Source organism: Hydra viridissima, unplaced genomic scaffold (assembly GCF_058129835.1).
Source record: "Hydra viridissima isolate aposymbiotic clone 2 unplaced genomic scaffold, HvirCarnegie_v1 scaffold_15, whole genome shotgun sequence".
In the NCBI taxonomy this organism is placed as follows: Eukaryota; Metazoa; Cnidaria; class Hydrozoa; order Anthoathecata; family Hydridae; genus Hydra; species Hydra viridissima.
In genome coordinates this window covers 5,300,709-5,313,264 of record NW_028324314.1, presented here as the reverse complement: position 1 = coordinate 5,313,264, position 12,556 = coordinate 5,300,709, and the positions used below count along the sequence as shown (strand labels likewise).

The 12,556-nt window shown below is 30.8% G+C and overlaps 1 long non-coding RNA gene across 2 annotated transcripts; it reads right to left on the bottom strand.

The window, feature by feature from the left end:
• Window positions 1–4,216: 4,216 nt before the first annotated feature.
• Window positions 4,217–7,123, bottom strand: LOC149878347 (uncharacterized). 2 transcript variants are annotated; one of them, XR_016447613.1, is made up of 5 exons: window positions 7,009–7,123; window positions 4,920–5,017; window positions 4,762–4,796; window positions 4,480–4,560; window positions 4,217–4,399 (listed from the first exon to the last, which is right to left on the bottom strand). It is a non-coding gene; the product is annotated as an uncharacterized LOC149878347 (long non-coding RNA). The 2 variants fall into 2 exon arrangements; XR_016447612.1 differs by lacking the exon at window positions 7,009–7,123 and adding an exon at window positions 5,320–6,189.
• Window positions 7,124–12,556: the final 5,433 nt, after the last annotated feature.

Below are 12,556 nucleotides of genomic sequence, written 5' to 3'. Positions count from 1 at the left end.
TAATGATCAAGTTTCACGTCACGAACGAATCAGCGAGTTATGTACATATAAAGCTAAAGGTCTAACAACATTCTAATATAATATAGTATTATATAGTATGATATAATATGATATAATGTAGTGTAACATGTAATGTAATGTAATATAGCTGAGTATGTTACAATATGATATAATAATATAACATAGCAGAGTATGATATAATATGATCTAATACAATACAATATAAATATAATATAAATAGTATAAAATAATATAATGTAGCATTGCAAAACAAGATTGCTCAACGTAATATAACAACATAATACTGCAAAAAGTTTATATAATCTGTTCACCTGAAGTTTTTTCATACTACCAGTTTACCTTACCTGAGGTTTGTTCAAATCATTAGTTCATATCATTCAAGTCTCTTAGTTTTCTTATTTTTAGAAGATATCATTTTATACAAAAAAAAATCATCAATATAAAGGCTAAGTTCTTTTCCCAGATTAAAATTTACTGATTTTAATATTTGATGCCATTTCTAGCGTTTGGTCCCGGAACAATTGCTTTTAAAAAATAGCAGCCTTATTTCAATTTTGTCTAAATGCTTTCAGGTCCTCGACGCATGCGCAGGAAATCATGGGTTTTTGTGCAAAAACTTATTAACAGCATCATTTAATTTTAACAACTAAATTTAGGTTGTCAACTTTTAGATGTACCAGATTAAAATGATTCCCAGCTTTTAAACGCTTTAATAACAAAAACTACTTTTTATCTTTTAATAAAAATGAATACTGTACCTTTATTTTGTTTGAGTTTCCAGCAGAAAAACTAGCAGGTGATTTTTTATTAGACCTTTTTAGTTATAAAACAATAAATAAGTTCTTAATGAGGGATTTACTTCAACACATCAATAAAACAAACCGGTTTCTGTATGCGTACATTTTGGATTGTTTGATTTGTGCTTTTGACTTTCAATAATAAACAAACTTTCTTTATGTAAAATTTTGCCTTATGATGCTTTTTATAAACTATCAAAATGGTTAGTTTCACTCTTTGTCAAATTTGAATGCGTATTTTTCGCAAGGCATATTTTCTTAAGAATAAATTATAAAGCCTGCGCCAAGTCTTTTTCTGTCTAGGTTTACTGTACTTAACAACGCTGCTTGTTGAATAATTTCTAACTTTTTCGAAAGGAATAGTTTCTAACATTTCGCCAAAATGTTAAAATGATGAAAGAGTAACAAGAGCACATTTCTCTAGCTTTCTCTTGTTTTCTGTATTCCTCTGTTCCAAGTATGACCTCTGCTCCAAGTAAGCGACTATTTAATGCTATGGTACCATTGTTAGGCCATCAAGAGAAAGTTTAAATCCGTCCACAACATCAATGGTTGTCTATTATGAGCAATAAATGAGATACCATGGACGAGTTTAGGTTTTAAACTTCAATTTTAAGTTTGTAGAGGATTGAAGAGCAGTTCGAACAAATTCCCGTCCTTTAACTTGCTGCAGGATTCCTTTTTTTGCCAGGCGAAAAATCTGAATAAACGTTGCCTTCATTTTTTTATTTAGCAAAAGTTAGAGTAATTCCCGTCTGAAAACTCCTCTTAATACTAAATACAGATGCAAGGTTACTGTATACAAAACCATAATCAAGATAAAAATTCAGACTAAAAAATGTTATATATAAAAAAAAGCCATCGCATCAAAGATAAGCGAACTGCAACTCTTAGAATAGATTTATTGAGATTTTTACAGTTCTCAGCAATTTTGTATGTCAAAAATCAAATGAACCTAATGAAACATTTGTTCTTTCTTTGAATTAAATTGTTTAGTTTTCAAGGTATTGACATTATTAACTGTGTTGATCAGTGAAATTTGTCAACAGTAAAGCATTTCTCATCAGAAAATAACTTTCACACTTTCTTTTACATCTCTGAAATTCTCATTTGGTATTGGAGGACAGTCTCTCTTTTTGTTTCATAACTCATTTTTATGCCATTTTATAAATAAGATAACGTAAGTCGTTTTTAACAACTTTGAATGTAGATAGACCAAATAACAGATGATGAAATTTTCTGCTGATTCTAAAAAGGTTAAGCGGAAAAAAACCGGCTACTTGATAAACCTGGTAAACACGTGCCTGGAAGTAAGTACCAGGATTAAAAGAAAACCGTCATTGTGCACTGTGGAAATTGCTTTTGACATTTACGTTTTGTGACGTTTACTTAAGCCAGAATGCAGTAAAAGTATTGTTGTAAAAAAGGGTTCTATAAAAAGATTATCATATTGTTTATATTTCATAACTGTATGCTGAAAGTTTGGTAAGTTTATGACAACTGTAGCAGCCTGCATATCTAAAAACGTGCATTTTGATTTTTGCTCTAAAAAGTCATATTTTCCCCACATTTTGAACTCAAACATCTTTACACCATATTTTTTCGAAATCTAGCAGCCTTAAAAGTTAAGTTTGGGTTTCTTGTAACATCGTGATTTTGTTAACATACAAATGGTATTTTATGTTTGTCAAATAATTGTCTAACAATCCAATACGTATTTATCATAAGTAAAGACGTTTTGTAAACTGTTAGTTATTATTAATAGTACTACTTCTTTTACTATAGTTCTAAAGAGACAAATTATTGTAAAAATGTTGTTTAACGTAAAGTTTACAATATATTTTTTACTCAAAATGAAGCTCGATTGCAATACTTTAAAGACATGGCTTAAAAATATTCTTCAGAGCCAACACCCTTGTGACTTTCCAGTTACCTAATCAAATGTACTTCTCTATACGAAAGTTGACTCAGAGATGAGTTATTTTGAAATTGCTTTAAGTTGACTACCTGAGCAGCAGTCGTTGGGCATGGGAATCCACACTCTTTATCTCTGTATTCGTAGTCTGGAATGTCTGTTGATTAAGACTGGGATGTAGTGATCCTGGATTTTTTTTTGTGAAAACATGGATGAGAAGAAAGAGTTACTTGTAAACGGAAAAAAAAAAAACTTAACGAAAAATCAAAGATGCGCTAAGTTTTTTGAAAAGTAGAGGCTCATCAAGTGATGAAATTACAGTAAGATGTTTATCTTACATCTTTATGAACGATTCTGAATTATCCTTTGTCCTGCAAGTACCCAATAAATCTAGATAAGTTTGAAATATATTGTAAGGATGCCTTCATGACAAATATAACAAATTATGAATAGCATCACATGCTTGCAAGAGTTTACAAAATGGTAGTACATTCACATCAGGCTGTAAGTGAAAAATCTTAATTGGTATCTTGTTTGATGAAACTCAAGAAAGTAAAAACGCAGACGCGTTTTTAAAACTACAGGGAATACAAAATATCAAGGAGACCGACGAATGAAGATGCAACAAAAGGATTGCTCTGCTCCTCAGACATTCACTTTAACGATGAGAAATTTTGGATTAAACTAGAACTACCTGGAGATCAAACAACATTCTTAATACTGTTTTATCATATGCCGTGGAGACTATTTTAAATGAATAGGTCTTTAAAGAAATAGGTAAGACACATCCAAAAATCATTCTGCTATGAATGTTTGGCGTATAATCTCTACCCAACAAACATTAAGCAGGCGGACCGACAACGGACCACTGTCAGCACTTATGCCGTGCCGACGTCGGCCGCCCGCTGAGTTGCCGCGTAGGCTTGCACATCGTATTTACATCGGTCCGTTAGCGGAAAGCTGCAGGCGGTTCGGCAGCGGACCGATGGCGGCAAATCGACAACTTTTGAACAACGGTCCGTCAGCGGCAAACCGATGATAAAGCGATAGCGGAATAGCATAGGACCTATAATAAGTTTTTACGAAGATTTGAATCCATTGATATACATATTATTTTTGTATTTTTGTTTGAATAGAACGCACTTATCGTTAACAAAATTGTGTATATCTTTCAGCGCAATTTTTACTCAAAAGAATGGCAAATCCTGCTGATACCTGGAAGGCACATCAAATACCTTTTGACTTTGTGCATAGGTATATAGCCATTAAATACGAATTTATCATACTAAAACTCTCCTTGCACCAAAAAACACTACCCCAACTGTAAATCATTAGGTCATACGTGGCAACGCTTAAGCTCGGTGAACAAAAAGAATAATCAGAAGTTATAATAAAAATCATTTTAAGATTGCAATTTACAATTACAATATGAATATTAAAGTCACAATAACTTTTTTTTATTTAAAACAGAATATATAAAATATTAGTATCTATAGATTATTGCTTAACTTGCGTTTAGCGAACGTTTAAAATATAAAATAAATAGTTAATTTTAAACATATCTCTAAGTTTAGTTTATTCTCATTTCAATCGAAAACTAAATATACTCGGAAAGCCATCATGTATTGAAAATCGGCGTTGCAGTCTGCAAACTTCTAACTTTTACCTGAAAGCAGACAATGATATTTAATGAAAATATTGAAACAGTTAAGTTTAGAGCTATTACAACAAAGATAATAAACTTACCTTCTCAGCCCTTAAAAACGTTTTTGTTTAAAATAGCCTGATCATCAGTTATTGACAAATAACTCCAGATACTAAGTTTATCTACATTGAATAGATATAAATTTAATTTTATTATTTAAGCATAATTTAAAACATAAAAACAACAAAAAGATTGCTTAATTATATTGCTACATTATCTTAACTAAGGAAACATTTTTAAAAAAAACTATATAAAAATAAAGTCATAATGCGTGCCTTTTTTTAAAAATAAAACTTCATATACAGAAACCTTAAATACTCTACCTGGTATACCAATTCCTATCAATACGCTTGAGGGGCTAATGAACAATAAAAAAAAAAATTGTTATTTTATTAAAAAAAATTGTTATTTCATTTAAAAAAAATTATCTTTACTTTTAATTTTAAGTTAACAAATAAAATAGTATTTAAAAATGATATACTTATATGCCAGGTTGGAAATCAAACTGTGAAACCCACAGCAACTTAAGGGCAATGGTGAACCTTTTGAAAACCATAGGCCTAAGACACAAGTGCAGATCTGAAAAAGAATGAATCAGAGACAGAACACATTGATAAAAATATAATTTGATGAACTAAAATATAATTTGCACATTGAACATAGTTTTCACCATACAAACAAAAACATAGCACAATATAATATGCTATGAAAATACCTTGAAAAGATATAAAGAAAGCCAAATAATTGATTGAAATAAAATGGTTTAGTAAATAAGTATATAATTTTTTCAATCAGTAGACAGACTCCAGAACTTATATTTTGGATTTCTTTCAAAAACAACATTGAAACAAATAACATTAAAATAATAAAATCTATCTTACTTTATTCACTGGTAACATTTAATATCACGATCAATTTAAATTCTTATTAATAATCTCATATACAAGAGGTTACAGTAAAAGGGAATGAAAATGAAAAACATGGAAACAGTAATATTTATTGCACAAATACTTTACTCCAGTGAGTTTAAAAAATAAAATATTTAAAAATATACTAAAGATTGTAAAATAAAGATAACAACTTTGTAAATAAAGATGTTTATTTTATTTAAAAATGTTATTCATCTTCTGAACTAAAAAATGCCTCTTTATTTAATGGCATTGGAAAACTTTACCTAATGGCATTGGAAAACTTGATGTTTGCCCAAAAGCTCATTATTGAAACTTATATAAATTTATATAAATTGTTTTATTTACTAAAGCTGGTATATATTAAAAAATACATATAATATAAATCGCTGGGTATATTTGGACATTATAAAAACTAATTTGAAATCAGATGCTGCTAAATTAAAGTTAGGAAATAATTGGATATTTCAACAGGATTGAGATCCAAAACACACTGCTTATGTTGTAAAATCATGGTTGCTCTACAATATTCCAAAACAACTGCATTCTCCTCCCCAATCACCAGGTTTTAACCAAATAGAGAATGTGTGGGATTATTTAGACAGACAAGTCAGGAAACATAGAATAACAAATGTTAATATGCTAAAAAATATCTTACTAGAAGAATGGAATAAAATTCTGTCTTCTTATACCGAAAAATTAGTGTCATCGATGAACAGAAGATTAAAAGCTTGTGTAAATGCCAATGGATGTTCAACAAAATACTAAAGATTTTTTAATTTTTCATATTCTTGTTTTTTTTACAAGTTTTGTTTAATGTAGTAAAACTTTTGTGACATATTATAAATTCAAAAATTAAACTTTTTCAGTTTTAAAAATAAATATTTTTAATTAGTTAATTATTTTCTATTTCTTGTACGATATATTCTTGTTACTTTGATATAAAATTATTTTTTTGCATTTAAAATGGTTTTTATTAAGTGTTTTCTCTAAATTGTAAGGTGTACAAAAACTTTTGTGACTGACTGTATATATATATATATATATATATATATATATATATATATATATATATATATATATATATATATATATATATATATATATATATATATATATATATATATATATATATATATATTAATATAAATTAGTCTTTTTAATTTTGAGTCTTATAAATATATATTGAATCTATATCAATATCTTTATATCAATATCTAAACTTAATTTTATAAAGTATTGCTATAAGTATAGCTATAAGATTATAACAATGTTAAAATCATATAACTTTTAATATTTATAAGCAATAATTATAGCTATATTTTATAATATAAAGTATAGATATAGATTCAATATAAATTTATATATGTCATTTATATTTCAAGACTAAAAACTAATTTGATTTTTTTTTTACATCTTATTTATTTAATACTTACTGTTTTACTTAGTGTATAATTTTATCAGAGTTATAAATATCAAGTAAACTATTGTTAAAAAATAAATGTAATAACAATTTTGAGCATATATTTAAACACTAATAAGTTTATAATCAGTGAATTTTTTATAAAACAGTTACAATTTAAACATCGATCAATCTAAGTCTCACCAAAAGCAGGCATTTGAATTGAAATGCCTGCTTTTGGTGTTATAACGACAGCTTACCGCTATCCAAAAGCCAACTCTGGATTTGTGTTGGCAAAACTGTAATGTATTGCCATGTGTTTACCGAAGCTGGCATGCCGATTTAAAAACGTATCCACAACGAAGCGTTTTGCCGTTGTTGCGTTAAAAAAGTTAGTCGTTAAAAAAGTTTATTAAATGTGAAATCTGCGCATGCGCAAAATAATTACAACTTTTTTAACGCCTTACGGCGTTAAAAAAGTTTGCCCGTTAAAAAAGTATTCAAAATGGTACCGTCAACCGGGGTAACTTTGGTCGCCGGGGTGACTTTGTTGACCGGGGTCAATTGTTGATTTTTTTTTAAATTCCTAAAATTTAACAAAGATAACATGTTTTAATTTTGTTAGAGATACCAACAATATATATCGACTATTATATCAACAAATTTGGTATATCAACAGTTTTTGTGAATATAGCACAGTTACTTCGTAGACTACATTGAGTTTATTTTGGCATGTTTTGACACTTCTGATACATTTATTGAACCATTTGAATTCTTAGCCGGTGAAAATGCCGAGGAAATATAAGCAAAAGCGTGGTTCAAGAGCATATGCAACTTCATACAGTCAAGAAACGTTTTCCAATGCTATGAAAGAATGTTTAACTGGAAGAGTAAGCGTGAGAAAGGCTAGTCGAAAGTTCGGAATATACGCTTCCCATTTGCTTTAACCGCTGGACGTTGCTGTTTTCCGTCCGCTAAAAATAGAAACGCGCATCAAAGAATCAATACCAAAAAATCAGTTCCTCGGTCTTCTTGCTCTACTGCAACGTCAATTGAAAAGCGATAATTTGAGATCTGACTTCAAGGCTAGTGGAATATTTCCCTTCGATAAAGAAATGGTCATGAAGCGTTTGTCACAGGTTAACAAAGACATTGGAGGAGGTACCGGTAGTATTGTTAAGGGAGCATTCAATGAAGATATAGAAGGTCTATTAGTGAAAGATTGTGGACAGGATGGGAAAACAAATCGCACCAGAGGGAAAAAGATCACACCTGGCAAAGCGATAACACCGCAAGATCTGGTGAATAACACAACTCCTACCACATCAAAGAATAACAATAACACCAAGAATAACAGTAACACCAAGAATAACAAGAAAAGGGCAAGAGTTGAACAAGTGTCATCATCCTCAGATGACGATAATGACCTACTAGAAAATGACTGTTAATGACTTTTGCACAATAACAGGGAGCTAGTTGCAAAATTTTTTGTCCATTTAAATGTTCTTTTCATGTTTCTCTAAGTGTTTAAGGGCTGATGATTTTTTAAAACTCCAAAAAGTGACCAATGTTACCCCATAGCAGGGGTATTATTGATCAAACATGATAAAAACCTGGGGTAACATTGGTCACTTTTCGGCGTTTAAAAATAAATATTTGTAATAAAAAAATTAAAAAAATAAATATAGAGGCCTATAGCCAAGACCTATAATGTTATTACCACAAGAGAAAACTGTAAAAAGTTAATAAGATTCAGAGATGTTTAAGAAAAACTGCCAAAACTGACCAAAGTTACCCTGGCTAACGATACTCTTTAATTTGCGCAACCCTCAAATCCACAACAGAATATGCTTTGATATTTTGATTAAGGCATTGGGAAGCATTCTTTTTTTATTTTTGAGCAAAAGCTCTCAAAGAGAGTTTCAATTATTTTTTCCAAACTTTTTTTCCCTGTAATTTTCTAATTCTACAAAGTTATACAATTTTCATGACATTTTCTTTTTCATTTGACCTCCTCATAGTATCAAAACTTTTAAACTCCTAAATAAATTATATTTCATGAAAAAATAGAACATAGATACTCACTTCTAAAAGAATTATACTATACTAATTATAGTAATATATACAAAATCAAATATTTTTAAATTCTCATATTATAGTTCAAAAATATTAACATTTCACCATGAGCTCCTGTTAAGCTATATCTCTTTGCAGTATATACATTTCCACCTATACTAAAAAGTCTTTCACTCTCCACAGAAGACAGTGGGCAGCTTAAATACTTTAAAGCAAGCTTTGCTAATAGTCGCATTTTGGTTTTCTGTGATTTCCACCACAACAAAAGATTGCTTTCTTTGTCAATAAGGTCTTCATTTGAGTTGTGTTGAATTTTGTTTAATAAAGTTTCATTTGAAATTAAAGTTTGTGGTTGACCGATTTATTTAGAATTAAATCCTACAAGTTCTTCAAAGCAATTATCAAAACCCATTTGTACTATATCTTTCTATTCATTTAGTAATGTACCATTATTTCCTAATTCTGAGTCAATATTTTCAATGTCACAAGCTGCAGACCGATCATTTTCAGTAACTTTGATGTTTTTTATATTTTCATGGGTTTTAATAAGTTGAATGGTTATGTTCTCAGTACTTGTTTTAGCAGCTGAAAAGGTGTTTTCATTTTTGAACATTTTTAATTTGAATCTGGGATCAAGAAATATTGACAAGATGATGTTATAGTTATCAGTATATTGTTTGAAACTATTCTCCATTGAATTAGCTGTCATCAATTAAAGGTTTATTAATGAAATGTTTCAAAAACTGTATCTGTGGTATAATATCTGAGACAATAGAATTTCTTTCACTCAAGCGAACTCTTGTTTTGTGGAAATCTTTTAGCAAAACACAAAACTGTCCAATAACACCATGTAACAACATTTTTGTTTATGTTAATTTTTTAATGTTTCTTACATAATTTTTGTATGCTGATTTCAGTGGTACCATTGGTTTTTCTCTATCATCAAGATTTCCTGAGAAAAAGCATAAAGTATATTTCGGAGTTTTCGTATATGTGTAATGCAATTAAAACATTATATATATATGCTGATTTTAACTATATTCGTGTGTTTATTTTCAGTTTAACTAATTACAACTGTTACATGAAGTGGTGAATATGTCTAGTAGATCCTGCAAGCTTTGTCCTGACTCATTCTGTTATGTTTGTGGTTACTATATTAGTCCAACACATAAGATTGTCAAACATAAGATTGTCAGTGGTACAAAATTCTTTACTGCATATCATGCTTATTTTGGCATGGCTATGGGAGATCAGGACAAATCGTGGGCACCACACTACAGTTGTGGTAGCTGCAGATCAACTCTGGAAGGATGGCTGCGTGGAATCCGAAAGTCAATGCCCTTTGCGATTCCGAGAATATGGAGAGAACCGACGAACCATCATGATGACTGCTTTTTCTGCATTGTTGACATTTCAAAGTATAAAAAACCGAAAGATAGGCTGACTCTAGTTTATCCAAGTACACCATCTTCTATTGGACCAGTTCCACACAGTGATGAATTGCCTGTTCCTACTCCACCTCAATCCGAAGAAGCAGCTGCATATCATTCTGAAGTAGACTCACCGGATGAACTCAATGATGACTGTGATTTCAGGGAACCGAATGATTCACCTCATTTCCCTATCCAACAAGAACTTGATGACTTAGTACGAGATTTAGGTCTCACTAAATCAAATGCAGAACTTCTGACATCACGTTTGAAAGAATGGAATTTATTAGATCCAAGCTGCAGAACCTCGAAATACCGAAAAAGACATGAAACATTCGCATACTTTTATGTAGTATCAGAATCACTGTGCTATTGTCATGACGTTCGTGGTCTTTTCAATGACATTGGCATTGTTCACAATCCTGAAGAGTGGAGATTATTCATTGACAGCTCAACAAGAAGTCTAAAGGCAGTTTTGCTCCATAACGGAAACCGATTTCCTTCGATTCCAGTTGCTCATTCCGTTCATCTAAAGGAAGACTATAAGAACGTGAAGTTGTTGCTTGAGAAAATCAACTACGACAGTTACAAGTGGGATGTATGTGGAGACTTTAAGATGCTAGCATTTCTTCTCGGTCTGCAAGGAGGATACACAAAGTACTCGTGTTTTCTTTGTTTATGGGATAGCAGGGCTGCAAACCAGCACTTCACAAGACGTGAGTGGCCAGTGAGAGAACATTTACAGCCTGGTTCGCACAATGTTATTAATCAATCTCTGATACCTGTTGAAAAGATCTTACTACCACCCCTTCACATTAAACTTGGTCTTATCAAACAATTTGTCAAAGCATTAAACCCAGATAGTGCAGCATTCCAGCATATTCGGCAGATGTTTCCAAAGGTGTCAGATGCAAAAATTTCAGCAGGTATATTCGTTGGTCCACAGATTAAAGTTATGTTGGCATGTAAGGAGCTTGAGGACAAAATGTCTGCTGTTGAAAAAGAAGCATGGACTGCATTTAGACATGTTGTTCATAGCTTTTTAGGCAACAATAAGAGTGATAACTACAAAGAGATAGTGGAAAACTTAATTGTACGGTACGCAGATATGAAATGCAGAATGTCAATAAAGCTGCATTACCTGCATTCACACTTGGAATTTTTCAGACCAAATTTGGGTGATGTGAGTGAAGAGCACGGGGAACGTTTCCATCAGGATATTCTTGCAATGGAGAAAAGATACCAGGGCAGATGGGATGCAGCTATGATGGGTGACTACATCTGGTGTTTGATACGCGATGACGAGAAACTTCATAAAAGAAAACCTCGTTCTACTGTTCACTTTTAGTGTTTTTTGAGATTGTGAGAGACTGTTACAATACAATATAATGTAACATGATTGCAAAACGATTTATATTAATTATATGTTTAATTGATTTTTTTTTTTTTTACGACCAAACGATTGATGCAATAAAAAATCCAATGTCATATTCAGACTCAGCATACTCAAATTAATTAAGAAACATCAAAAAACTTTGATAAACAGAAATTTTTTTTTTTTTTGTTACATTGTGTAATCATCCATTTGTTTGCATTTAATAAAGGAAGCTTACCATTTTCAAGTGCATATATGGTTCGAGGTTTCCTTTGATCATAAATTAGTTCTAACATATGACAGGTACTATTCCACCTTTTTGGAACATTTTGAATAAGTTTGTGCTTAGGAACATTGTTTGCTACTTGAAGAGCTTTAAGTTTAGGGCAGACTTGGGGAGAATGGCTGAAATGCCCAACAATTGAATGCCAGTTTGCAATGACATTCTTGACAACTGTTTGTTCAAAAATACACTCATTAATTACTAGTTGCAGTGTGTGTAAAAACAAGCCATACTATCATATGGGCTATCTTTAATAGCCTTGACAACATTTCTACCATTATCTCTAGCTATTAAATGAATTTTTGAAGGTGATATTTTAAATTCAGTCATATCTTCAATCAATTCAGCAATATTTGCTGCTGTATGCCGCTCAGGAAATGGAGCTACTCTAAGTACAACAGTTTTCTGATTAAATGTATTGTCTAAACAGTGACCTGTCAGGCTCATGAAGCTTTCATTTGAACTACTGGTCCATATATCAGTAGTAAAGCTTATGAATTCAGCAACTGAGTAAACATGGACAGCCATTTTTAACATAAAGTATAAAATAATTTCATCAACTGAGTAAACATGGACAGCCATTTTTAATATAAAGTATACACTAATTTTTATTATTTTACATACCCTAATGAAACAATGCAACT